We start from the raw sequence: 27,591 nt of genomic DNA on the forward strand, positions 1-27,591 counted from the left end.
GGTTCATCATTTATAAGCTATGGCCCCTGCCTCAGTTATTCCTTCGTTCAGGACATTCAGTGACTTTTCATCTTAACAGAGTGAAAGGCAAAGTTAACAAAGGTCCGTGAGGCTCTATTCAATCTGCCTCACCCCTTTACCATCCAACCTAATCTCTTACAGCTCTGCCCTTTGCTGACTCTATTCTAGCTATACTAATTTCCTTGATGTTTTACGTCCATAAATATTCCTACCTCGGGGCCTTTGCACTTGCTGTACCCTCACCCAGCAATGCTTTGCACTGGATCTCTATGCTTGTACTCTTACTTCAGCGAAGTCTTCCCTGACCCCAATATTCAAAATTGCATAATATCCCCCAACATATCCTATCTCTCTTTTATGCTTTATTTGTATCTGTATGACTGTTACTATCTAACAAGCCATATATTTTACTTATTTGTATCATTTTTTGGCTATATCCCACCCTACACCAATATATGAGATCCATGAGGCAGAGATTTCATTTTTACCTTTCTTATTTACAATTCTAACATAGTAATCAGTCCTTGGCACATGGTTAGTGCTCAAACATGAATTCAGTGAATGACAAATTAATCTAATTGAGAAGGTAAAATGAACCTATGTGGAGTAATATAACCCAATGAGAGGCTAAATTGTGTAGACTGACATAGAAACAGGTATTGTGCTTGAGTAAGCTGATCAGGATGGTGGGCTGAATGCTAACTTGGTTTTTGCAAGATACTTAAGGTTAGGATGGGCAAAGTAGGAACTCCCAGGTAGAAAACAACAGAGGTAACAATATCAGCAGCATCTGACACTTACTGAGTACTTGACCTGATTCAGGCACTATTCTAAGCACTTTACAGATGAATCATTTCATTTGATCCTCAAAACAGCATTTTGTTAAGTACTGGTATTAACAGCATGATGAAGATGAGGGAACTATGGAATAGGGAGGTTAAGTGCTGGGACTGATCAGCAGACCCTGAGCAACGGATGAATGGATTACTCTGACACATGTTTTTGTGAAAGAGAGGGCTAAGGGGCTGCCTGGCTACAGAAACCAAAACAGCCCCACTCGCCTGCCTCCTTAGGCTTTTATTGTAACAACAGCTTGAACTAAAATTAACCTCTAGACACAATCAGCAGGGTAAATATCCTTGAGAAAGCACATGCTTCTACAAGGTAGTGTCTAAAGACTAAACATAGAGATTCCAGCAAAACACCCAAGGGCTTGGACTTGTTTGGAAAAGGCAAGGCAGGGGCTGCTGCCTTCGGCAAGGTCCCCCTAAGAGGCCCCTGACCTTTCAGAGAATCTTCCTTACAGACTTTCCAACCAAGTCCCGTGCTTCCCCACAGTTAAGTAATTTGCAAAGAATGAATCAAAGTTAACAGAAACATAAGGTTTGGAATAGTGGCAGTGAGGGTCATTATTCTAAGGATTAGAAATAATAGAAGTAAAGCATGTAGCTCCTCAAAAATCTTATTAAATGAAGCCTATCATTATCAGTGCAATAGGTAGGCCAGAGAGATTACAACTAAGATTTTGCTGCTATTTCCTTTCTTTCTTATGCTGACTGATACATGAGTTCACATTTGTGAACTGCTCCCTTCTCTCCTGCAGAAGCTTCCATCTTTTTGGTGAACATACTGGGTGACACCAATGAGTAGAAGCTCAATAATCCAATGTAGTATCCAGATAGAACTCTGCTTTCTAAGATCATGAACATATCTCATCTGAAGGAACAACAATATTTAGACCAAATGCTGAAAATCAGACAGGAGGCCATTGCTTCAAAGCAGCATATTCTATGTCTAAGAAGCAGCATTCTTTTCCTCCTTTAACATAAAATATTTGTAACACAGGTACCCTCTAAATCTGTCAATATTTTGCTACTGATATACTTAACTGTAACTTGCTGTAAGAGAAAGTTTAGAATAGTGGTTGCAGGAATGGCTGGTAATTTGATGGTCTGTGTTTGATTCTCAACTCTACCACTTACTAGCTATGTGCTAAAATTATGCAACCATTTTGTGCCATAGTTTTAATTGTATAAATGGAAATTATAATAGTACCTACATCATAGGAGTGTTATAAGTATAAAATATGTGTATGTACACATCTACACAAATATGTATACACTAGAAGCCTGGTGCACAAAATTCGTGCATGGGAGAAGGGGGGGGGGTGTCCCTCAGCCTGGCCTGCACCCTCTCCAGTCTGGAACCCCTTGGGGGATATCTGAAATGGATTGGGCCTAAACTGGCAGTTGGACATTCCTCTCACAATCCGGGACTGCTGGCTCCTAACTGCTTGCCTGCCTGCCTGCCTGATTGCCCCTAAATGCTTCTGCCTGCCAGCCTGATCGCCCCCTAACCACTTTCTTGCTGGCCTGATTGACGCCTCACTGCTCCCTTGCAGGCCTGATCACCCCCAACTGCCCTCCCCTGCAGGCCTGATTGCCCAAAACTGCTCTCCCCTGCTGGGCATCTTGTGGCAACCATATTGTGGTGGCCATCTTGTGGTGGCCACCTTGTGCCAGTCATCTTGTGATGATGAGGGTGGCCATCTTGTGGTGGCCATCTTGTGATGATGTCACATGTGACACCACATAGGCTTTTATTATATAGGATAGTGCTCTTCAAGTGTCAGCTTACTTTTCTTTAGGGTACATCCTGTAATGATAGTTTTCTTTTACTTGAAGAGATAGCACTGAGCTGAAGGAAGCAACTATCAGTTTCAATTAATCTTTGTAGACTCACATTTATTTTACCTCTTTTCCCAGTGCCCACATCTTATCTGTTTCCATGTTGTCTCGATTCACCCCTCAGGATGTTTTTTATCATATCAAACTTCTTCAAACCAGTAATAAAAATAAAATCTTAAGTGTAGCTAGGGGGGGAAAGACATTACACACAAAGAAAATAAGATAAGGATGACAGCAGATGTCTTGTTATGAACAATGCAATTCAGAAGACTGTGGAGCGAATCTTTAACATGCTCAAAGAAAAAAGTCAATACTGAATTCTAAAACCAGTGAAAACATCTCCCCAAACTGAAGGTGAAATACTTTTTTTATTTTTTTTCCTAATATTTTATTGATTTTTTTTTACAGAGAGGAAGGGAGAGGGATAGAGAGTTATAAACATAGATCAGCTGCCTCCTGCACACCCCCTACTGGGGATGTGCCCGAAACCAAGGTACATGCCCTTGACTGGAATCGAACCTGGGACCCTTCAGTCCACAGGCTGACACTCTATCCACTGAGCCAAACTGGTTAGGACTGAAGGTGAAATACTTTTCCAGATCTAAAAAAGGTGAAAGGATTCGCCAATAGCAGAATAACACCACAGGAAATGTTAAATATCCTTCAGCTGGATGGAAAATGATATTGGAATGAAATACAAATCTACATAAAGGAATAAAGAGCCTAGACATGGAGGATATGTGGGTAAATGTGACTTTTTTCTAATTTTTAAATATGACTTCAAAAAGGTCATTGTTTTCTAAAAGCAGAAATAATAACAATATATTGTGCAGTTTATTTACAATATACATGAAGTAAAATGTATAATAGCAATACTGCAAGGCTGTGAAAAGGGGAAATAGTGCACTGTCATAAGGTTCTTATATGTGAAGTGCCATAATATTATTTAAAGGCAAGTTGTGATAAGTTAAAGATATACACTATAAATCCCAATGCAACCACGAAAATGGCCAAAGAAAGAATGTTTTTTGAGGCTTTGCTCTTCAGTTAGGTACCCGATACTACTTGCTGTTGTTACCTGCAGTTACAGCGCCATTCCTCATCTGGACCACCCCTTCCAACTGGCTTCCCCTCTTGCCCTATAGTCACACCCTTCTTCAGTCCATCCAGATACGCTTCTCCACTAGGCATTCTGAAACACTAATTTATCAAATGTCACCTTAAGGTGGTACAAAATAGGTACTCAGAATCAGTGAATATTTGTTGCAAGAAGGAATAAACAAGAGAAGTCAGACTTTTCATCTGCCTATAGTGTGGCCTACTCTATCTCTTAGCCTCACATACAAGGCCCTCTAAAAATTGGAACTCAGACAACTTTTCTTATTTTCTTTCTCTACTAGAATCATTTGCTTTAAATCAAATGCTACTGCATGTTGTCTGCTAAACAGGTTTATGTTTTCCTTCTTTTGTATCTCACCCCAGGGCATCCATATAACCTGAAATGCCCTTCCCACTTAAATTATAAAGGTGCCAACTCCTCTCAGAAGCCTTCCTTGATCATCTCAGTCAAGCAAGTTGTGGAAGTCAGGGAGTTGTCACCCAGGCAGTCAGACTGTCCCTGGCAATTAAGTAAAAACAATTCTTTGATTTTTCTTCAGTTTGGAAAGCCTTATTTGTTTTTAAAGAAGAGCAATACTGCATATGGCATGACATCAAAATCTTGCACTCTGTTAAGACTTTTTGAGGTGTACAAAGGGTTAAACTCAGGAGAAAACATCAGCATTGGAATAGATTAGAGGCAATTCCAGATTATTGGATTGCCAAGAATTGTACATTCTCATTACATAAACTTTAGCAGGTCTTGGGCTGTGTGTATACATGTATGTGCAGGAATGATTCATATCTGTTAGACTCAATGCTTCTTTTCAATGATAAAAACAAGGGCAACTGAATCTGCCATCTGTATGGTCCTATGGTGTTTTGTTGAGCAAAACTGAGGTTTAGTGAGGGTAAGCGATTTGTCTGAGGCACACAGAGAATCAGTGACAAGTAGAGACGAACTGATTTGAGTCTATATCAATATTTCTCCAGAGGTACACTCTATCTTGACATTATTCAACGGAAAAGATTAGGATTTTTATTTTCAAAGGTGTTCAGAGGGTTTTTTAAAAGAGACTTAGAAAATTCTTCAGCATAGCCTTGACTTTCAAAGGCATGGGCAATTTTTCCTTTAAATGAAAAGTCAGATATTAAGAACTCTGGTATAAAATATCATTTTCAAGTGAAAACTGGACAAGAGTCTGGAATCTACTCTTGTGGTTGATCAGAAGTAAAAGAGAAAATATCACACATGATTAGCACAGTATCATATACATATGCAACCTCACTAGTCCCCTCCCAGCCCATAACTGTGCTCAGTCCAAGAGAATTAAACTCAAATTGGCTGACTCTGCATTAACACACGCCTGTAAAGCTCAGATTCTCATATTAAGGATTTAAATTGGACTTCAGCAGAGACTCTCAGTCCTGAAATTGAAATCATGAGTCGTGATGGCAATAAAATGCTCATGAAATGTGGTCATAGCCCAGGGATAATTTTCTGTAATTGCACTTTCATTTCTGTGATCGCTCCTTTAGCTATGGTACAGAGAGAATGCTTTCCATCTCATATTACAGGCGCTGTTGGGTAACTTCTCCAAGAACAGGGGATTGTCAAAGTATGCAGGTCTCAGCTGCAAATCCCTGACAGAGCCTCCTCTCTGGGATGGTTTGGTTTCTGGGCTGCTCTCAGAGAGAGTTGTGGACCCATATTATAGCTCATGATGGTTGTACTGATTCCCATGTTGCTGGCAAGAAATCAGTATATTAAAGTAACCGTGGTGTTTCCTCAGAACAAATCCAAATGTGTCCAACTGGAGAAATGTAGGACACGGGGACAATTATCCCAATAATGTGTTGGAGAAGATGGAAACCGAGTAGGGAGTGGGGAGGAGATGTAACAAGAAGTTCATCTCACAGGAATAGGCAAGGTGTGATGGTTTGTCTTTTAGATGGAGGTTAAATAAGTCCAAAAATTTACAATAGAATGAAGTGAGGAAGAGATTAAGGAGGAAGAGAAAAGTAAGGTACTTACATTCCCATCAGTAGATACTAACCACAATGCATTCCTTCATCAACTCAGAGAATTATTTAGATTTTGCAGAAAGCACAGGCAAAATACTATTATGATTAATTTCATAGTTTCATAAGCCGTTCTGCAGAACTTCCAGATCTTTATTTATATATGTGCTAAGAGGTATGGATTACCATGTTATACTTAAGAAAATTAGATTTGCAATCTCACAGGAGAGATTTGCTGAGTAGGATATGGTTAGCTTTCTAGTCTTTGAGTGTGTTTGAAAAAAAGTTGAGTGTACTTGAATTTCCAGTAAAAATATACAGTGAAAACAGAATTGCACAGTCAATGAGAGGCACAAGAATTTTACTTTTAAAATGACAGAGAAGAAAAGTAGTAACAAAAGAAGAAGGGAAAAAAAAGAGTAACAAAGGAAGATAGATGAAGCCTGTTTAAGGTTTCTATCGATTTGCCCTATTTTATTATTTGTGCGGTGCTCAAAAAAACTGGGGCTGACAAGGTAATGAACTCAAGTTAGAAATTTCCAGATGAAGCTGAGAATGGCATTAGCAACTGCCTTGTCCTAATCATGAGACCTTGCCTTGCAAACACCTCTTGATCATTACAAGGGGCCCCACATTATCTACATTAACAATAACCATCAATCAAATTCTAAGAAGACAAGGGTTGTGCAAATCAACCCAGGGATAATGGGAGGGGTTTAACTCAAACCAACATGCCCTTGAATTAGAAGACTCAGGTTCAAGTTTCTGCTCCATATTTAATAATTTTGTCATTTTAAATAAGTCTTGGAATCTTTCTGAACCTAAGATTTGTTTCTATAAAATGGAAATAATAATGTCTGCTTTGACAGATTATAGTAAAGATTGAATGTAGCATGAGGTATAGATTACTAGTCAAAGTTCTTTTACTTGGTAGGATGATATCAAATGAATGAGAATTTAGAGGTTCTTTTACACCACGGATTCTTTTTTAAAGGTTTAGTACAGTTTTATTTTATCTTATTTTTTTATCCTTTATATTAAATTTATTGGGGTGACACTGGTTAACAAAAGTATATAGGTTTCAGTGACTGCTGGGGTGAGAAAGATAGGGGATGTGAAGGAAGGTATGGGGGGACAAGTGGTGATACATCAGGGATTCTTAATTCCAGTATTACCTGGTGTCCATGAAACCATATGCAGATTCTTTGGAACTTCAGAAGTTATTTTTGAAATTATATTTACTAATACAAAGATGTGAGGAAAGCATTTATTCTCAAAAAGCTTAAGAAACACTTTCTTTAAACTCTTTTGAATAAAGATCTCTTCCCTTTCTCTAGATTGCTTTTGATCTTATAGTTATTTATAATGATTCATAAAATAAATCCTTAAACACCTACTATGTGCCATGCACTGTTCTAGATGCTGGGCACACAACAGGGAACCAAATAGACCAAAACAACAAAAGTGGTTCTGAGAATTCAACCCCTGCACTGAATAGTTGTGGGTTTGATCCCTGGTCAAGGGCATGTACCTGGGTTGCAGGTTCGATAATCAGCCCCAGTTCGGGCACATACAGGAGGCAACCAATCAATGTATGTCTCTCAACTCTCTCTCTCTCTCTCTCTCTCTCTCTCTCTCTCTCTCCCTCCTTCTACTCCACTCTCTCTAAAAATCAATGGAAAAAATATCCTTTGAGGATTAACAACAACAAAAAACCACACACACACACACACACACACACACAAAAAAAAAAACCAACAACCCACAAAAACAAAAACAAACCTTTTCCTCAGTAAGCTAATATTCAATTCCATTTATTCTTCAGAATAATCTCATGTGTTAAGGTATTAATATTTAAGTTGCATATTTAGAGAAAAGTAGAAATAGGAAGAAACATGTACGAGAGCAATCCATGATTTAATGGCTAAGCTGAGCATCAGGACCTGGTTTAAGCCAATTTAGTTTTCAGTTGGGACTCATTCCAATGGCCCCCAGGACTGAATGCAGGTACAAGAGACTGGAATTAATATCAGAATTACCCAGTTGGCCTGGTAGATATAAAATGTGTTTAGGGTGTCTTTCTTTGAGATTTTCCCAGAAAATAAAAACACCAAACTGGTTTGGCCACTGGGCCTTTCAAACTATATTAAGGAGGGGGTGGGGGAGGGAGAAATGCTCCTTCTACTGTTGGCTAAATATTTACCCTAAGGAAATAATTCAATGTATGGCAGAGAATTATCAGATGTCCATGGGGCACTGCTTTTCTGATAGAAGATGTAAAAGAAAGAAGTAGGAAGAGAGAGAAGGAGGTGGGAAAGGTAGAAAAAAGAGAGAAAGGAAGAAAGAGGGAAGAAAGGAAGAAACCACTGAAATGTTCCACAAAAGAGAACTTTTTAATCTTTAGAAACATGCGGCTTGCCAACTAAAAGAAATACTGTGCAGCCTTTAAAAATAATACTATGTAGCAACACAGAAAGTGTTCATCATATAATAAGTGAAAAATTACAGTACTAAGTTGTTATATACTATGTGTGTATATGTGCAATGTATTTGGATGAGAAACAGAAGGAAATATTCACAGAGTATCTTGCAGGGGGATTGTGAGTGATGTTTCTTTTCGAAATGGTTTTAATGCTGTTAAAGATTTTATAACACAAAAGCATAAAAAGCATATGTCCCAGATTTGTTTTTATTACTCTGTATTGTAATGAATGTTGAAGTCTGCTCTGAAAACCAAGTTTGCTTTGAAAATAAAGGGTCTGCTTATTGTTCTAAGTTTTAATCACCAGCTTGTGCAGCGTGAGCAGACGGGCTGGGGAGACTTGAGTCAGGATGACAGAAATCCTGAGAATGAAGTCTGTACTAGAAACGCTGCTGCCTTTTCCCACTTGAACTTGAGAAAAAGAAAAAAAGTCTTAGCATCTCTACCTGGGGTCTGACTGGACAGACTCTTCTGGGTTAGGCTGAGGGTACGGAGGGGCCTGAAATTAGGGAAAAGAGTGAGGTAGACAGAGAAGAGAAGCAACTGGTACATGGGCAGCCATTTATGGGGTGAGGATGACTATCAGCCAGAGTTTCAAGTCTACACGGGGTCATCTGTTTCTGTCCATACCTGAGCTTGCTTGCTCAAACCCTGCCTTTACATTTGGGCACCCACGCATGCTCCATGCTTCTAGCATTACATTTGAGGGATCTTAGAGGAACCTGGACTGCTCACTGGTATCCTGCTACTCGTATTATGGTCCTCAGAGCTCATTAGAAATGTTGAGCCCTAGGTCTCAACCCAGAGACCTGGGATCAGAACTTGCATTTTCACAAGATCCCAGGTGGCGTGCATGCACATTAAAGTTTGAGCTGCTCTCTTCTAAATAATTCCTGAAGCCTGTGACTCTTCGTTTGTGCTTTCTCAGATCCCATCTCCTATTTTCAGTCCGTGGAGCAAAGTCATGAGAAGTGCATGGCAAATAAGCCATCACGCCATATTTCGTGATATCTCTAGTCTGTCTCATATTCCAGAAACCAAGAACGTGCCCCACAGGCAATTTCTCTCTGGACTGTGAACTCCTTCTCCCACCAACAGGGACCAATCCAGCCTCACTGTTATAGCAGCAGAACTTAGAACCGTATACGGTCACACTTGGTGAGCCAAAGTGAGGGAGAGGATGGGTGTGATTAAGACCCTGGAGCCCAAAGGTACATGCATAGCAGCCTGGAATGTAAGCTCCATGATGGCAGGAAGTCTTCTGTTCACCGCTGTGTCCTGGTCACTAGAACAGTGCCTGCCACACAGGAGGTGCTTAGTGAGCAATGGTTATATGATACAGCCATGACATCTATATATATATAAAAGCCTAAGTGACCGTTCGACCGGTAGCTATTACGTGCACTGACCACCAGGGGGAAGATGCACAGGCATGAAAACATGGAACAGACTGATGAATCTCAGAGGGATGGGGGGAGGGGGGAGGGTTGGAAGAGATTAACCAAAGATCTTATATGCATACTAGAGGCCCAGTGCACAGATTCATGCACTTGTGGGGTCCCTCGGCCTAGCCTGCCCCCTCTCGCAATCTGGGACCCCTTGGGGGATGTCAGACTGCTGGTTTTGACCTGGTCCCTGCAGGCCAGGCAGAGAGACCCCACCAGTGCACAAATCCGTGTACTGGGCTCTGGTTAATTATACAATGGAAACCATCTTTATAAAGTAACATTTATAAAGGACTGAAAGGCTATGTGCCATTAATCAGGTATAGACTGTGGTGTTAGTAGGCTGAAACTTATCCTTGGCTCTGCCATTTATAAATTGTGTGCCTCAGTTTACATATCTGGAGAATGGCGGCGATACCCACCTATATAGTGCTGTAACATTTAACCAAATGTATATGTAGATCTAAATCTATAGAGAAGGAAAGAAATCTGTAAAACTCTAAGCCAAAGGTTAGCAAATTTTGTCTATATAGGACCAAATAGTAAATGTTTTAGGTCCTGAAGTTTTGTTGGAACTGTTCAACTTCACCTTTGCATCAAAGCAGCCATATACAATATATCAATGAATAGGCATGGCTTTGTTCCAATCAAACTTCATTGATAAGATCAGGCAGTGGACCGTATTTGTTTGGCCTGTGGGCATAGTTGGTTAATCTCTGTTCTAAACTGCTTTGGATATTAGTAATTATTACCCATCAGCTTCTAAATGTTGGCAAGAAACTTGCCATAGAGCTCACTTATGTGTTTGAAATATTTTCTAATCTATAGTTTTAAAATATCAGATGAGCATATACAGAAGTGCTTTAAACATGCTGAACCATGTAAAAGACCACGCTTCTTTGGAGATGGTCTGATTATATAAGGCATTTAAAACTTTATTCTCACAATAATCCCATGAAGTAGGTAATAATACCTTTACTTTTATTTATTTATTAACTGATTTTAGAGGGAGCAATGGAGAGAGAGAGAGAGAGAGAGAGAGACATCAATGTGAGAGAGAAATATCGACTGCCTCCTGCACACACCCTGACTGGGTTACGTGGTCTAACCAGGGATCGAACCTGCCACCTCCTGTGTATGGGACAATGCTCCAACCAATTGAGTCATACTGGCCAGGGCAATACCTTTACTTTTAAAGACAGGGGCCCTGGCTCAGAGAGGAAAAACAGTTTCCATGAGGTCGGACCAGGAATGGCTTTTGGATCTGGGGCTACAGATCCTAGGTCAGACGTATTTCAAGAAAACCCTGAGCTTTGTGACGTACTTTTGCAGGCAAGTGTCACCTGGAAACATGAAAATGTTAAAGGAAGAAAAATGATATTGCAAATTGTGTCCAAAAAAATGCCAACAGCCTGCTTTTGCTCCTTTGTTACAGTGACAATCCTGACATTTAAAGTCATAGCTTTGTGAGTTATAAGCCTAATAGGCAGCAGCAAAAAGCACAAAACCCATAAGATTTGACAAGACACCCTCAGCAGAAGGAAATAACATGTCAGAGCTGAACGTGCCATGTGTCAGCACAAGCTAAAGACCTTGGAATTTAGAAGGGTCTTGCTGTCACAAGCCAAAAGGGGAGTGTACATCTGAATAAAGGCAAAGCCAGAGGCAGGTATTTTCAAAATACTAGTACTTCTATGATACCCAAGTGCATGGAGCAGCTGAGAGCTGACCATGAACAAAGGCCTCCCAGGCATGAGGCCTGTTTCAAAGTCAGTGCTCAATACATGTAGACATGAGACTCTGGCTGATAGTTCAATACAGGCAAGCATACTTCTTCCTTCTGATCTCTTATTAATAACATAAAATCGTCCACCTAAGCATCCCTCAATGTATTGATGAGACCATTTTTAATTAGCACCCATCTTGTAGGCAATAATAAACGGACTAAAGGTTGTGAAGAAACTGAACTTAGTTTAAAAAATTCAATGAATACAAAAGAATGCTAAGAAATAATAATAGGGACTTATGCTGTGAGTGTAATGTTAAGCATTATACTTACAATGATTATAGAATGTTTTAACCTTGTTATTCTGACCTTGCTAGTGTTTTAAATATATAATTCAAAGCAGTTGAGGTAAAACTAAATTGTATCAATGATTTTCACCCAGTAATCTTTTTCAAACAAACTCTATTAGAGCCAAACTCAGCGATTGTTCAGGCTTCCACACTGCATAAACAATTTCAAATTAAACAATTTAATTTTACTTTGATGAAATTATTTTGATCAGGATTGTATTGTGTATAAATAAATTTTATGCCAAATATTTGATTCATCGCTTTTTTGCCAAATTAAATGTTTCCAATGGCAACTTCTGATTCATGGGTTTTATGACTTTATTCTACCAAGTCCAATTTTGCAGTGGTATATTTTTTTTATAAAAGTTTTGATACTTGTATTGATTTCTAGTCAATAACAAAATTTCCCTTGTGTGGTTTTGGCCATTGTCATTTTTATTTTGTTCTCAATCTTTCTACCAAGTCTAATTTGGCATAGGACATTTTTTATGTGGTTTTCTACAATGCTAGCAATATCTGACCTTTTAGCCAATTTTCCTTCTGCAACAAATTTTACTGTTTATAGTTTTAGCCACTGTTTTATTTTGTGTGGACTATTTACAAAAGAAATACATTATGAAACAAATTCAAGATTAGTGGTCTGTATTTACTTCTTGGAGCAAAAAATTACCAGTAAAGCAAAGATATAGCACCTGAGTTCAAAGCATGGTCCCACCACCAAGGTCAAAAGAGCAGTATCAAAATACCTTGCTTTGAAAAGCTATACAAGACCTTATGGAATGGAGAGTCCAGTTTAGTCTTAACAGAGAGAGGGACTCAGTTTAGCTTAGTCCTTACAAAGGATCTGGGCTGAAAATAGACTCCCCTCTCTTGTAATGAGCACTTTACAGCCATTATCTCACAGTCTTTATTACAGCTCCAGCAGGCATAAACTATGCCCATTTTACAGATTGGGAAACCAAGGCTCATAGTGTCTTGCTCAGATCACATCACTTATAAATGACAGAGTTGGTATTTGAACCCTTCAGCTCTTAGCGACTAATACTATACATTATCTAGACTTAAGATGTTAACTGAGCTTTCGTGGGAAAATATAGTGACTCCTGTGCAGTGTCAAGGCTATATCTAAGAAAACCTCTCTCTTAATTTGCCTTAAACCTGATGTGAATTTGAGGACTCTAGTAGACCGCTATCTGAGTTTGGTATTCTGTTAATCATTTTGTACTTGGGCCACCGTCTGCTCATCGTGGGACCCATTAAAGGTCCTGGTACCTTGCTTTGTTCTCAATTAGAGCAGCCGGACACATGGCTTTGCTGTAGGAGGCTGTGCTGATTTGAGACCAATGTATTTTATTCTGCCAACAAAAGATGGGAACTAGAAAAAAAAATACAGCATTTCACTCAGAACACTTCTGAATTAACAGGTATTCTAAGGAAAAAAATTAGGAGTTCTGTGTTTACTTTGGCAAAAATGCTGAATGTAATAACTGTAGTAACTATTCCTCATCAACTGCCTCAATGTGTATTGGCACCTTGAAAGCCCTGAGAAGTTCTGTAAGCAAGAAGATAAAGCCAGCATTCCCTAAATACATGTATGCGAGCAAACAACCCACAGAGACTTGGTTGGCTGTCTCCTAACATTTACTCCTCTATTCGTTCTTGCTGTGAAACGCGGAGTTGGTTCAGGCACCAGTGGGACAGACACATGCTGCTGTTTCGGGTTCTCTTGCAGCTGGAGGCAGCTGTGGGGCAGGTTTAGGCCTGTGAGAAATGAGAGTAGACCTCTGGGGGTTTCTGAGGAGAGTATCTCCACTGCAAAGAGGACAATGTGGCTGGCTCACCCTCTCTCTTCGCCCAGCCTTGCTCACACGACAGCTGGATATACAGCAGTCTTCTTGCAAACCATGACAGGACAAGTACGAGGGTTAAATGGAGCAAATTAAGGACAGTGGGTTGAAACAGAGGAATAGCCTGATTTTCTCATTGCATCACTGAGCAGCTGAATCAGTGCCAACAATCATCTATTGTAGGACTTCCAGGTAAGAAAGAAAAACAGTCTCTACTTATTCTAGTTGTTCTTTATCAGGCATGTTGGTTACTTGCAGCCAAACGCATCCTTGACTAATACATGCTTCAAGGCTGTTGAATAAGTGAATACAGTTCCCCATAATATTGAAAGTTGAAAGAACTGCTTTCTGAAGGTGCAACATGGGTTCTCCTCCACAAATGCGCTCTGAGAAGAGGAGTCACACAGTCATTCCTCTATGCAGAGCACCTGAACCCTAAAGGGAAGGTGACTACTTCTGCATAAACATGAAGTAAAAAGGGCAAGAAGAGGCAAACAAACTCCTGATATTCCACATCACAACTAAGTTTTTCAAAGTCACAGATCCTTTCCTTGACTATCCCTTGCAAAATTTGCCCCAGCACATAAATCTCCCCTCGCCTGTAATGTAATCAATGGTCTCCAGTCTTGTTTATGTGATCATTAGTTCAAAACCAGAGACAAGCAATGTGTTGGGTGTGAAAAATGCCACCTCTGGCATCCAAATTTACATCTGAAAATTGATTTTTGTCACATTAAGATTTTAGAACAGCCTCTTCTGGAAGTTGGTGCAACTACAAAGCAGAATAAAAACTATGATGGTTCATAGCAGCATGCCAACCTCACTGTAAATTTCTGGTCTCCAAAGAGCCCAGGAAGGTATTATTGATGAGATGGTGAGACTTATCTGGAACCATCTTTCTTGATGATTTAATATTGACAACTCAACTTAATAAAACATAACTTGAGACAGGCAGAAGAGTGTTGTAATAGCCTGGTGGCCATTATTATGTTTAGCTTCCCGATCAGATGATGAATATAAGGCATGTTAAACAACTACTGAGCTGCTAAGATTAAGAAAGTTCAAAGCATCGAGGGAGGGCCAGGCTCATCAATTCACAACTTGAGGGGCAATACTGAAAAGAAGTTTCCAACTGTAGTTCTATTGAGTTTCTCTTTGAGCTGGCATCTCTTGTAATACCAATTGTATTTTTAATATTATTGGAAAGTAGCATAGAGTAGTAGAGAGAAAAACAGAGTTTCAGTGGGGCTGATGTGTTTTGGGATCTATTACTCACTAGTTCTATGATACTGGACATGCCAATAATTTCTTTTTTCGTTAATCCTCATCCAAGGATATTTTTTCCATTGATTCTTAGAGAGAGTAGGGGGTGGGGGAGAGAGGGAAACATTATTGTGAAAGATACACTTTGATTGGTTGCCAGGGATCAGGAATGCAACCCAGGAATATGTCTGTTACTGGGAATCAAACTGGGCCCTTCAGTCCAAGGGCCGACATGCCAACAACTGAGCAAGACCAGTCAGGGCAACATGTCAGTAATTTCTCCAAATTTCCATTTCCACATCCACAACATGGGGGCAGTACCCCTGCTCCTCCTCCAGCGAGCAAGTAGGATTGCACAGATGAGAACTGTGTGCACTCACATTGCCTTCCTTCTAGCTTTCCTATCTGTACCATCCTTTCTTTCTAATTCCATCCTTTTTATCCCGTTCAGTATGGAGTTACATATGTTGTCCTATTGCTTATTGAAACAGGTGGAGCATACAGTGAACACACAGAAAAACATCACTGAGAGATTCTCTCAATGGTATTTTGAGAAGCAAGTCAGACACTGTATTTAAAACTGTGCATCCCATACCAACACATTATCATTTCCTCTTTAGTTATGGGAGAGTCTGATTCTTATAAATATCCAATTACTATATATTTAGTAAAGCTATTTAGAGAGCATGAAAGCACATCAGCTTCTATTATGGTTTTGAATCATTCTTATTAAGGATTAAGTTAATTGCCCCCAAGCTTATTACTTATATCCCCATAAAAAACAAACCATGTTACCAGAAAAGTCTGTTGAAAGGGAAGACACTATTCAAAACATGCCATCTGGGAATAGATATAAAACATTTTTTTTCCTTTGCAAGCCTTGTAAAACAAATGTGTGAATTCATTGTTGCTGTTGCAATAATATCATATGCTTTGCTAATTAATATTAACCCTGTGGTGGAGGAACATTTTCTGGTGTTTTCCTCATAAGTTGTTCTCATGCCAGATCTAATTCTGGGCTTACTTATACATACTGAATCTAGAACTGAAGTTGCTTCTTCATGGCTTTATCCATTGCTCCAAATTCGTGAGATCTTTCTGAGTCTGGAAAACTTTCATATCCTGTACTAGTTGGTGCTCTTTGTTTTCTTTTCAACAGCAAGCTCATACCCTTTTCTTTAATCTCTAGAAATATGACCCTTAGTCTAGGTCAGGGGTCCTCAAACTTTTTAAACAGAGGGCCAGTTCACTGTCCCTCACACCGTTGGAGGGCCGGACTATAGTTTAAAAAAAAACTATGAACAAATTCCTATGCACACAGCGGTGGCAAAAACACCCGGCGGGCCAGATAAATGTTTTCAGCGGGCCGCATGTGGCCTGCGGGCCATAGTTGAGGACCCCTGGTAGGTGGATGCCTCTGATGGATTTCCTAAGCACCTGGACCTCCTTTTTGAGCACAGCTGTAATCCCCTGTCCAGTGCCTGTCTTCACTTCTGTACTATCAGGCTCATGCAACAGGGACCATATCTGTGTCATTTACCAATATATGCTCTGGATCTGCCATTCTGGTTGACACACAGTAGGTGTTCAATAAAAACTAGTTAAATTAATCAGATTGGTTTGAATCTACTTTAGTAAAGTTGAAAGACTCTATCTGGCTCCGAAGTTCTTTCTTTACCAATAGGGACTGCAAAATAGCCCACTAACATTCTGCCAAGATTCCTGTACCATTCGCTCAATGGTCTTTTCTGCAGGTTAGAACAGTGGTCGGCAAACTCATTAGTCAATAAGCCAAATATCAACAGTACAACGATTGACATTTCTTTTGAGAGCCAAATTTTTTAAACTTAAACTATATAGGTAGGTACATTGTTATTAATTTAATTAGGGTACTCCTAAGCTGGCCTTTGCTAAAAACGTCCTCAATCTGAGGGGTCGACCTCAGCGAACGTAGCCCCATTTCTTCTAACGCCACTTCTTCAAAATAGACTCGACCAGACCGAAAACCGACTTCTGTGCATGGGCCACGAAGTTTCAATTGCACTGTATGTGCGCGCCCGCACGTGGTATTTTGTGGAAGAGTCACACTCAAGGGGCCAAAGAGCCGGATGCGGCTCGCGAGCCGTGGTTTGCCGACCACTGGGTTAGAATATAGCTCCTCTCATTGCTATCTATATTCTGAGAGACATGTTTTTCATTACCCAATACAGTGCAAGACATAAGCAGACTTTTTGAAAAAAATTGTAATAGTGCAAGATTCAGCAAATATCTACCAGCTGTGAACACTGGAGCTGGTTACCACCTGAATTTCAGTTGTCTCATTTTAAAACGGGGGCTAATAAAAGGGTAGAGCTCACAGACTGTCATGATAAGTGCAGGAACAGTGGTTGGTGGAGCACCTGGATGCAGCAGCAGGAGGAGATGGCATAGGACACCCCTCCCCATTCATTTGTCCATTCAATAAGTACCTGGGATGAGAGTGAGTGGGAGGGACACCAAATATCCTCTCCATGCTTCTCACTCACAAGCATTCCAGTTCTCCGGGATTTGGATTTCTAGCCTCAGCTCATCAGGAACAAGCAGCTGGTTGTCATCCCCAAGCTGACCCTCCCGACTGCCCTGAACCATCTCAGAGGACAGAAACCGGGGATGAGAGAAAGGAGGGTGATCCTGGAGAGAGCACTTGGTCATCACAGCACTTGATACTCGACCTGCAAAAGGCCGCAGCACTGCTGTGGGAATCTTAATGAAATAAAGTTGATGAAGCACTTCAATTTCCTTAAAGAGGGAGAAGGCTGCTGCTAGTATGTCATTTTTATTAGTCGAAATATGGAAGTATTTTGAATGACTATTCTAGCTTCTGAAATTTGCTACTTAACTTTATCTGGTTGACATTATCTAGTATGTGCTAGTCTACAATTAGAAATAATGTCATTTTGTAGAATTCTCCCCCAGATGAATTTGAATAATGGCTTATCTTTTCAGTAGAGTATTATGCAGCCATTAAAATAGTGTTCTCAAAAACAATGTGACATAAGAAAACCCTCATATATATTTATATACTTATAAAAATGGAAGAAACAGTTGGTTATATGCCATTTGTTCTCAAATCATTTATTCATATGATTATGTGAGATCAAAAATGTAATGCAAGGATAATGATAACAACAAGAACAACAACAAAAGGAACTAGCACCTAATTTGAGTTTATTATGTGCCAGAGTAGTATGAGGTGTTGAAAAATATTGTTTCCTTAAATTACTGCTTGCATTTGGTGGAAATATTATCCTCACTTAAGTCTCATTAAAGCACATTTATGGTTGCTATTCTTATTATCACCCCATTTTACAGATGAGAAAACTTAAGCTCTGAGGTGTTTCTTGCTTCCATTCTAAATCAAGTATGTGTCAGAGTGAGGTTAGTTTTATGTCAGAGTCAAAGGTACCATAATAGCAAATAATGCAAGTAATATGAATAGCTATCAACATAAGGTAAGGTTAATAAATGATGGAATATCCTTCCAATGGAGTATTTTGAAGCCGCTGGTAATGTGCAGAAGCTTCAACTTCCGGTATAGCTGGGTCATTCCTATTTGACCAACCCTTCTCTAGTAATAGCTATAAATTCTTGACAACATATGATAACTACCTGGAAGACCTGGAGAGTGAAATAAAGCAGGGAAAAACTGAAGGGGAATGAACTTTGAAGAAGATGGCAATGGGTAAGTATTTACACTCTCAGTCCAGGGTAGAACAACCAATGAGACTTTTAGGTGGGGAATGAAAAGTATGATGGAAAACCCATAGTGTTGGTAGCTTACAGAGCAAAGGACAGAGTTCAGGACAACAATAACCACTGGATAGTAAATGAGAAAACCCAGACAGTGTCCTGACTTCTGTGCATAAAGTCATTTTTTAAAAAACCTCTTCCCCAAACCTCTGATACCAACCCCTGAACCAAGCCTGAATGGGCAATCTCCAAGCATCAGTATTTTTAAAAAATATATATATTTTATTGATTTTAGAGAGGAAGGGAGAGGAGGAGAGAGATAGAAACATCAATGATGTGAGAGAATCATTGATTGGCTGCCTCCTGCACGCCCCCCACTGGGGATCGAGCCCGCAACCCGGTAAGTGTCCTTAACTGGAATCGAACCTGGGACCCTTCAGTTCGCAGGCCGATGCTCTATCCACTGAGCCAAACCAGCTAGGGCCAAGCATCAGTATTTGAGCTGCCACTCATTGCAGGGAGATGGAGTATGCAGGTTTGAGTTTAGTCAAGCTAACAACAAAACAGAATAGACAAACAAAATGCTCTTTTGTAGAAACAGAACAGAATGCAGAGTTTCTACATCATATTTTTTATAATGTTCAAAATACAATCCAAGATTTGGTTGTCACTGAATAGAAAACAGCAGGAAAATATGACCCATTCTCACAAGAAAAGGTATTTGATGGAGACCAACCGCAGGGCCACCTAGATTTTGGAATTAGCAGTCAATGGTTTAAAAGCAGCTGTTATACCCATGATCAAGAACTTAAAAGAAAATAAGCTGAGAATAATGAAATGACAGGAAGTCTAAGTAGAGAAACAGAAACAATAAAAATGAACCAAATGGGAATTCTAGAACTAAAAACTAGAGTATATTAAATAAAATATTCACTGGTTGGTCTTCGCAGCAAAATGAAGATGAAAGAAGAAAGTCAGCCAACTTGAATATAAATCAATAGAAATTATTCAACATGAACAAAATGGAATGTAAAAACATGAACAGATCTTTTCAGAGACCCATGGGACAATATCAAAAGGTCTTACATGGGTAATTTTGTTCCAGAGACTGGGGCAAAAAAAAAAATGTTCGAAGAAAATAGCAGCTAAAGATTTCTCAGATATGGTTACACATATAAAATTACAGAATCCAAAGCTCATCAAATCCAAAGAAAGATAAATGTAAAGGGAACTACATGTCAGCCCATCATAGCCAAACTGATGAAAATCCAAGATAAAGAGAAAACTTTTATAGTAGCCAATAACACACATACATTTTTATTAATAAAAATTAAGTCTATATGGGCCAAAGACCTAAATGTCAGTATTAAAGCTGTACAGCTTTTGTAGGGAACCATAGACTGTCTCCTCTACTATAGGGATAGGCATAGATTTCCTAGACTAGCTACAGAAAAACATCAAAATTAGACTTTTTTTAGTAGTAAGAACTTCTGCCCATGAAAAAACATCATTAAGAAAAGGAATAGTCAAGACATAGATTGGAATAAAATATTTGCAAAATCTATAGATGACAAGGAAATGGTACCCAGGATATATAAAGAACTATAAATTAATGACAAAAAGACAAAAATAAAAAAATTTAAAAATGGGTAAAATATTTGAAAAGACAGTAAAAAAAAAGATGCATGAATGGCCTATAAACATATGAGTCATTAGGGCACTGCAAATTAAACACACAAGATGCCACTACACACCTACAAGAATAACTAAGATTTAAAAGATCAGCAACACCTAATGTTTGTGAAAATGTGCAGCGACTGGCACTCTCGTTCACTGTTGGGCAGTGAAACCACTGCTTTGGACAGAGGACTGGCAGGTTCTTACAATACTCAATATGAACCTACCCAGGATACTGCAATTTTACTCCTAGGTATTTACTCAAGAGATATGAAAACATATGTCCAGACATAGACTTGTACGTGAATGATTGTTTTTGGCAGTTTATTATATTCATGGTTGCCAAGAATTGGAACCGACCCAGGCGTCCATCAGTAGGAGAATGGATTTGAAAATGGGCTACATTTAGGCAATGGAATGTTACTCAGTAACAAACAGGAATAAACTACTGATACATGCAACATGGATGACTCTTGAAAATCTTATGCTGAGTGAAAGAAGTCAAATAAAAAATATACACACTGTATGATTGCATTTATATAGAATTCTAAAACAGACAATACTAACTTACAATGGGAGGAATCAGAATATTAGTGGCCTCCCTGGGGTGAGGAAGACTGTAACTGGGAACAGTCATGAGAGGCCTTGCTGGGGTGATGCTGATGATTTCTACTTTGATGGGGGTTTGAGTTGCACATCTGAATGCATTTTTTCAGAATGCAAATGTTACATGTAAAATGTGTGGATATCATAGTATCATAGTATATGAATTTTACCTCAAAAGGAAAAGAAGAACCATAAATAAACATTGAGCTCTAATTACTAATTGCATGTAGAAGTGTATTTGTCACTTACTTTGAAATGCATACAAAATAAGATGGATTGATGGAACTATAGAGAGATGGATTGACGTGTGGTAAAACTTGTAAGATGTGCATGGTAGAACCTAGGTTATGAGTATATGGTTGTTCAGTCTAAATGTCTTTCAACTTTATGTTTGAAAATGTTCATAATAAAATGTTGGAAAAATGATGGTTCAGAAACTATTCAATGAAATGGAAGGATGAGCTTCCATAATGCTGTGAACATACCTGCACTCAGCCAAGGAGTCACCAGTTGCATGGGTATGAGCATCCCTAACCCAGGCTACAAGCTGCAGAGGAACAAGGGATGGTGATGGATTTTGATGCAGACACTCAGCATATTTAGCAGACAGGATAAATGCTTTAGCCATATCCTGGGTTTATATGGAACATTTGGGAGACTTGGCACTATTACTGCTTTTTGGAATATTATCAGACAATGTTGAAAAGCTCTTGGTGCCAGAGGAAAAGGCCTGGTCATTCCATCATGTCGAGTACGTATGCGCCACTTGGTTTCCCCATAGCTCTTTTTTTTTTTTCTTTTCAGTTTTATGTCCATCAGGCAGGATGTCTGGAATCAGTAGATCCGAGTCCTGGCTCTGCCACTTGTCAGCTTTCAGCCATCTTGCATACCTCCCTTAAAAAGTTTGGACCATTTTTCCCTTTCTTTCATGGTTTGGTCACAAAGCTGATTCTGCTACTTAAAAGTAAAATCTAGCTGTGCATCTGCATTGAGGGGATTTTTGCAGCAATTCTACCCATGAATATGTTCAGTATCAAAGAGCTTTAACTGGTTTAACGTCTAAAATATACCTTTCGTCTGCAAAGCTAAATCACAGATCTACAACCTTTGCCAGCAGCAGAGGGAAAATCTGATCAGGAGGGAGAAGAGAAAGCTATCCTAAATAAGATTAATATGTGTCACTGGAAAATTCAGAAAATCCCACATATGGCATTGCCTTGCAATCATTTTTCAGGGACCCCTTGTGTAATTCAGTAGACACAGTGCTGAAGTCTGCCTCAGAGAACATCAAAGGTAGTCTGAACCCAAGCATTCTGAGAGTGCAGCAACCTAACAGGGTATACATCTTATTCAATGCTAGGAAACCACAAGCCACTTCCCTTCACATCCACAACTATTGTATTGGACTCTGCCTGGATCCTTCTATCTCAGACATGTTGTCATTCATCTCAAGGTTAAGACAGGTGAGAATGGCTGGGCACGAAAGGCCCAGCTCGAGTGCCTCTGCTGAAACGTAACTTTTAACACTAAGAAGGAGCTCTCAGATGGTAAACTTGGTCAGGCCATTGTTAGAAGTCGATTTTCACAGGGTTGCTTAATTTTATTCCTTGGGAATAAGACATCAAAGCAGATCCTGAGGCAAGGGCTTGGGTGAAAGTCTTTTATTTGGGAGGTGATGCCAGGAAGTACAAAAGAGGGAGTGGAAAGTGAGGCAGGGCAGGGAGACAAGCACATATAGGATTCATGAGTGGGCAGGTTATCATTGTAGAACTCAATCTCACTGAGACCTTTGCAGATACAGTGGCAAAGGTGCCCCTGAATTGTTTACTAAGGGACAAGATGCTGGAGAGTTAATCCACAGATCTAATTCTGCATTGGCTGAGGGTCCCCAGGGTGCTCCCAATTCAGCAAGCTATCAGGCGAGGGGCAGAGGCAGCTCTGGAGGTAGGAGGCTGCCATTCTGAGAGGCTGCAGACAGACTCAGAGGTGAGTCCAGAATAAGGGTGGGATACCAACAGGGAGGGCAACAATCTCTTCTCTGCTCTTTGTCTAATTTAGTGTTTTTCAGACAGTATGTAATGTCTGGAATCAGCAGACCTCCATTTGATTATTGACTTACAATTGAATATTGATAACATTGAATACTGACTTATCAGCTACTCACTTAAGCTTTGACATTAGTTTCTTAATCCTATATAATCTACACTAATAAAAGAGAAACATGGTAATTAGCATACGACCACTACCCTTCCCATTGGCTAATCAGAATATCCTTATGCAAATTAACTGTCAGCCAAGATGGCGGCCGGCAGCCATGCACTGAAGCAAACAGGGAGGCTTGCTTGCTCCAGTGATGGCGGACTCCAACATTCCCTGCCTGACTTGCCGGCCTCTCAGCTGCAACTCTAAGCAACTATGTTGCAAATATAGAAGATAAACAAAACCCTAGAAACCGGCTTTCAGTCAGCCAGGCTTCAGCCAGCTGGACCGAGACATTGTATCAAATACAGAAGGTAAAGGCCAGAAACCTGCTTTCAGCAGAGGCCTCAGAGCTAAAGCTGGCCCAGAATAGAAAAAAAAAGAAAAAAAGGAGCAGTTGGGAGCTTCAGTCACCCGCCAGCCTGAAAACGGCCCTCAGCTCCTCAGCCAGACTGGCCAGGCACCCCAGGGGACCCCCACCCTGATCCAGGACACCCTTCAGGGCAAACCAGCTGGCCCCCACCCATGCACCAGGCCTCTATCCTATATAGTAAAAGGGTAATATGCCTCCCAGCACCGGGATCAGCGTGACAGGGGGCAGCGCCCAAACCCCCTGATCGCCCTGTGGCTCTGTGTGTGACAGAGGGCGGGGCCACAACCTCCCTATCCGCCCTGCTCTGTTCGTGACAGGGGAAGGTGCCCCAAACCCCTGATCAGCCCTACTCTGTGCCTGATGGGGGGAGCTCCCCAATCCCCTGATCGCCCTGTGGCTCTGTGTGTGACAGGATGCGGCGCCTCCCCCCCCCACGGACCCTGCTCTCTGTGTGACAGGGTAGAGCCATAACCTCTCCATCGGCCCTGCCCTGAGTGTGACAGTGGTGGCGCCCCAATCCCCTGATCGGCCATGCTCTGTGGGTGATAGAGGGTGGCGCCCCAACCCCCCTCCACGGGCCTTCCTCTGTGTGTGACAGGGTAGAGCCATAACCTCCCCATTGGCCCTGCCCTGAGTGTGACAGGGTGCAGCGCCCCAACCCCCGATCCACCCTGCTCTGTGTGTGACAGGTGGCGGTGCCCCAACTCCCCTATAGGCCCTACTCTGTGAGTAACAGGGGGGAGCTCCCCAACCCCCTGATCGACCCTGCTCTGTGAGTGACAGGGGGCAGTGCCCCAACCCCCTGATCGGCCCTGCTCTGTGAGTGACAGGGGGCAGCGCCCCAACCAACTGATCAGTCCTGCTCTGTGCATGACAGGGGGTGGCACTGCAACCTCCCCATCGACCCTGCCTTGGGTGTGACGGGGCAGTGCCCCAACCCCCCAATCGGCCCTACCCTGAGCGTGACTGAGGGTGGCATCGCAACCTCTCGATCCGCCCTGCTCTGTGCATGACAGGGGGCGGCGCCCCAACTCCCCAATCGACCCTGCTCTTAGCCTGACCAGGGGCTGCACCTAGGGATTGGGCGTGCCCTCTGCCACCTGGGAACAGGCCTAAGCCAGCAAGTCGTTATCTCCCCAGGGGTCCCAGATTGTGAGAGGGCACTGGCCGGGCTGGGGGACCCCCCTCCTGCCCCCCGAGTGCACAAATTTTTGTGCACTGGGCCTCTAGTATATAATAAAACCCTAATATGCAAATTGACCAAATGGCAGAACAACTGGTCACTATGATGCACACTGACCACCAGGGGGCAGATGCTCGATGCAGGAGCTGCCCCCTGGTGGTCAGTGTGCTCCCACAGCGGGAGCACTGCTCAGCCAGAAACCAGACTCATGGCTGGAGAGTGCAGCAACACAGGGAGCGGGCCTAAGCTGGCAGTCAGACATCCCCTGAGGGGTCCCGGACTACGAGAGGGCACAGGCCGGGCTGAGGGATCCTCTTCCCCAGTGCACAAATGTCGTGCACTGGGCCTCTAGTCTGTTATAATAGTATCTAATGAAGATTAAGTGAGATGATGACAGTAAGAGAAGGCGATAGTGCATATATAATAGAACATGATATTATGTTATATTAACCAGGTTATAGTAATTATAGTATCATATTTTAAAGTTAGTTTGGAGAGGTACAATATCAGGGTGACTGATAAAGGATCCTTTTGTAACCAGGCAGGCCCCATTTTTTTCTGCTTCCCTAAGAGCAATATATTCTCTTTACATGAATAAAATCTTCAACAGGGGATTCTGGAAGCAGCTTCCTTACATCTAGTTGGTGTGTTCCCAGAGAAATTCTTAGGAGGGCAAACAAGGGGGAAATAAGGGGAATTTCATCTCTGTGTGGGTGACTACATGCCTAACTTTTGTGATAGCTAACTCCTAATTAAATACACAGGACAGGTCAGCATTCCAGTGCTCGGTTTACTAAAGCAAGGGAAGTGATATGGTGTAGAAATGGAGAAATATTGCACACATACACAAGGAAGAACCCAGCTGCTGGCACTAAGCGCCCTGGGTCCTACCACGAGCTGTTTTTGACCAGCACATGATTTAGTTCAAACTCTGCAAACAGACAACTTGTACTCAAATCTCTGCTTCCCATTTGCTAGCTGTGCAAGTCTGAGTTACTTAACCTCTCGGCTGTGTTTTCTTATCTGTAATCTGGGGATAACAACAGGAACTCACAGGGAAGTGATGATTGGATGAGCTGCTGCAAGCAAAGTGACTAGCACAGTCTCCCTGCCCCCTGCCCCCCACACAAGCACGCAGTACATCTTAGCATTATCATCATTTGAAATGTGTTTCCTTCAGATCCTAAAATATGCATCTACTCTCTGAAAGGCCACACCATTTAAAAATAAGTTGCGTTCTAATGTACATAAAAGCAGAATTCTAGAGCCCAGGGGAATTGTAGAAATCCTCCAGCACAGTTTTCCTCTCACTTTTCTCCAGCCTGGGGATCTTGTTCCCTGCAGATTCTGATTCAGGGGTGAGGCCTGAGACCCTGCATTTCTTATAATGATGGGGAAGCTGCTGGTGCAGAGATCATGCTCTGAGAAGACTAATATCCTCTAAACGGGGCCCAGAACTTGTGGTGACTACTGCACGACCACTCAGGTAGTAAAAAAAAAAAGACTCATATCTACACTTCAGGTTTTGTTAAAATTTTTAACATGCTGTCACATTAAAATTGCTTTTCTATGTCTATGACGACATAAGACACGACTACTGAGAGTAATACTCTTGTACTTAATAGTCTATTTGAATGGCGTGGGGAGAGGGCCTGCAGCTCCCGAAGTGAACAAGCCTCCCTCCCTCACTATGTCCCTTAGTGGATTAGCCAGGACAGCGGGTGCCTCCTGACCTCAGAGCGCAAAGGGCCTGGCATTTCAGCTGAGGCTGCAAGGGCACTTGGAGAAGAGCTGCGTTATAGCACAGGTTTATAAATTGACTTTACTACTTAATACATAATCTTTGGGCAAGATATTAAACCTTCTTGATTCCCAGTCTCCACTACTGGGGAAAGGGGACTGTGAAAGCACACACCTGACCGTGTGGTGTGAGGACTAAGTCACATGCTGCTGTAGAGACTGCACATGTTGCTTCATACAGATCCAGCACTCGGTCCACTCTGGCTACTGTGATAAAGACTCCCAATGCTCATGCATAGTCAGGTCTCCTCTGTTCTGAGCATGTGGAGAATTACACCTTCCTGTTCCCTTTGCAATTGGATGGAGCCATGTCATTATTATAGTCTATGAGTTACAGTAAGAAGTGACGTCATTCATTTTTCAGGACAGAGCTTTTACTTGTCAATGCAGAATCCAGAATGTCTTTCTTTCTTTTTTTAAAAAATATATTTTATTGATTTTTTACAGAGAGGAAGGGAGAGAGATAGAGAGTTAGAAACATCGATGAGGGAGAAACATCGATCAGCTGCCTCCTGCACACCTCCTACTGGGGATGTGCCCGCAACCAAGGTACTTGCCCTTGACCGGAATCAAACCTGGGACCTTTCAGTCTGCAGGCTGATACTCTATCCATTGAGCCAAACTGGTTAGGGCCAGAATGTCTTTCTTTGCCATGGAGAACTCACATGTTTGTGCTCCATGGTATCGTGGGGCATGACTTCATGGAACAGTGCCCCTCTAAAAAATATGAGTTATATAGCATGAGCAATAATTAAACTTTTGCTGTTTATGCCATTAATATTTATAAGGCTGTTTATTACTGCAGTATAACCCAACCTGATTCACATCCTGTTGCCTAAGGCAACTCTCTGCTGAACTCGGCCTTTCGATTTGGATTTACAAGGCAGAGCTCCTGACGTACAACCTCTCACTGATAAATAGAAATACTTTGGCCATTCCCTCCAAAATAATTGAAGATCAATTTATCTCGGGTGTCTCATCTTCATCCAATCCCACCAACCTTTTCCTTTCTGAGCCAACTTGCTACCAAGATTTTCTTTTGATAAAGTAGATTATATAAGTCATGTTTGCTCTTCTAAAACA

The 27,591-nt window shown here is 41.2% G+C and overlaps 1 protein-coding gene across 1 annotated transcript in view; it reads right to left on the reverse strand.

Annotated features, from left to right (window-relative positions):
* The window catches only part of CDH13 (cadherin 13), a 1,029,479-nt gene that overhangs the window by 601,283 nt on the left and 400,605 nt on the right, over window positions 1-27,591 (reverse strand). The gene's annotated exons all lie outside the window — the stretch shown is intronic.

This window comes from Myotis yumanensis, unplaced genomic scaffold (assembly GCF_028538775.1).
Source record: "Myotis yumanensis isolate MYYU_CA2020_CCGP unplaced genomic scaffold, mMyoYum1.0.hap1 SCAF_18, whole genome shotgun sequence".
NCBI lineage: Eukaryota > Metazoa > Chordata > Mammalia > Chiroptera > Vespertilionidae > Myotis > Myotis yumanensis.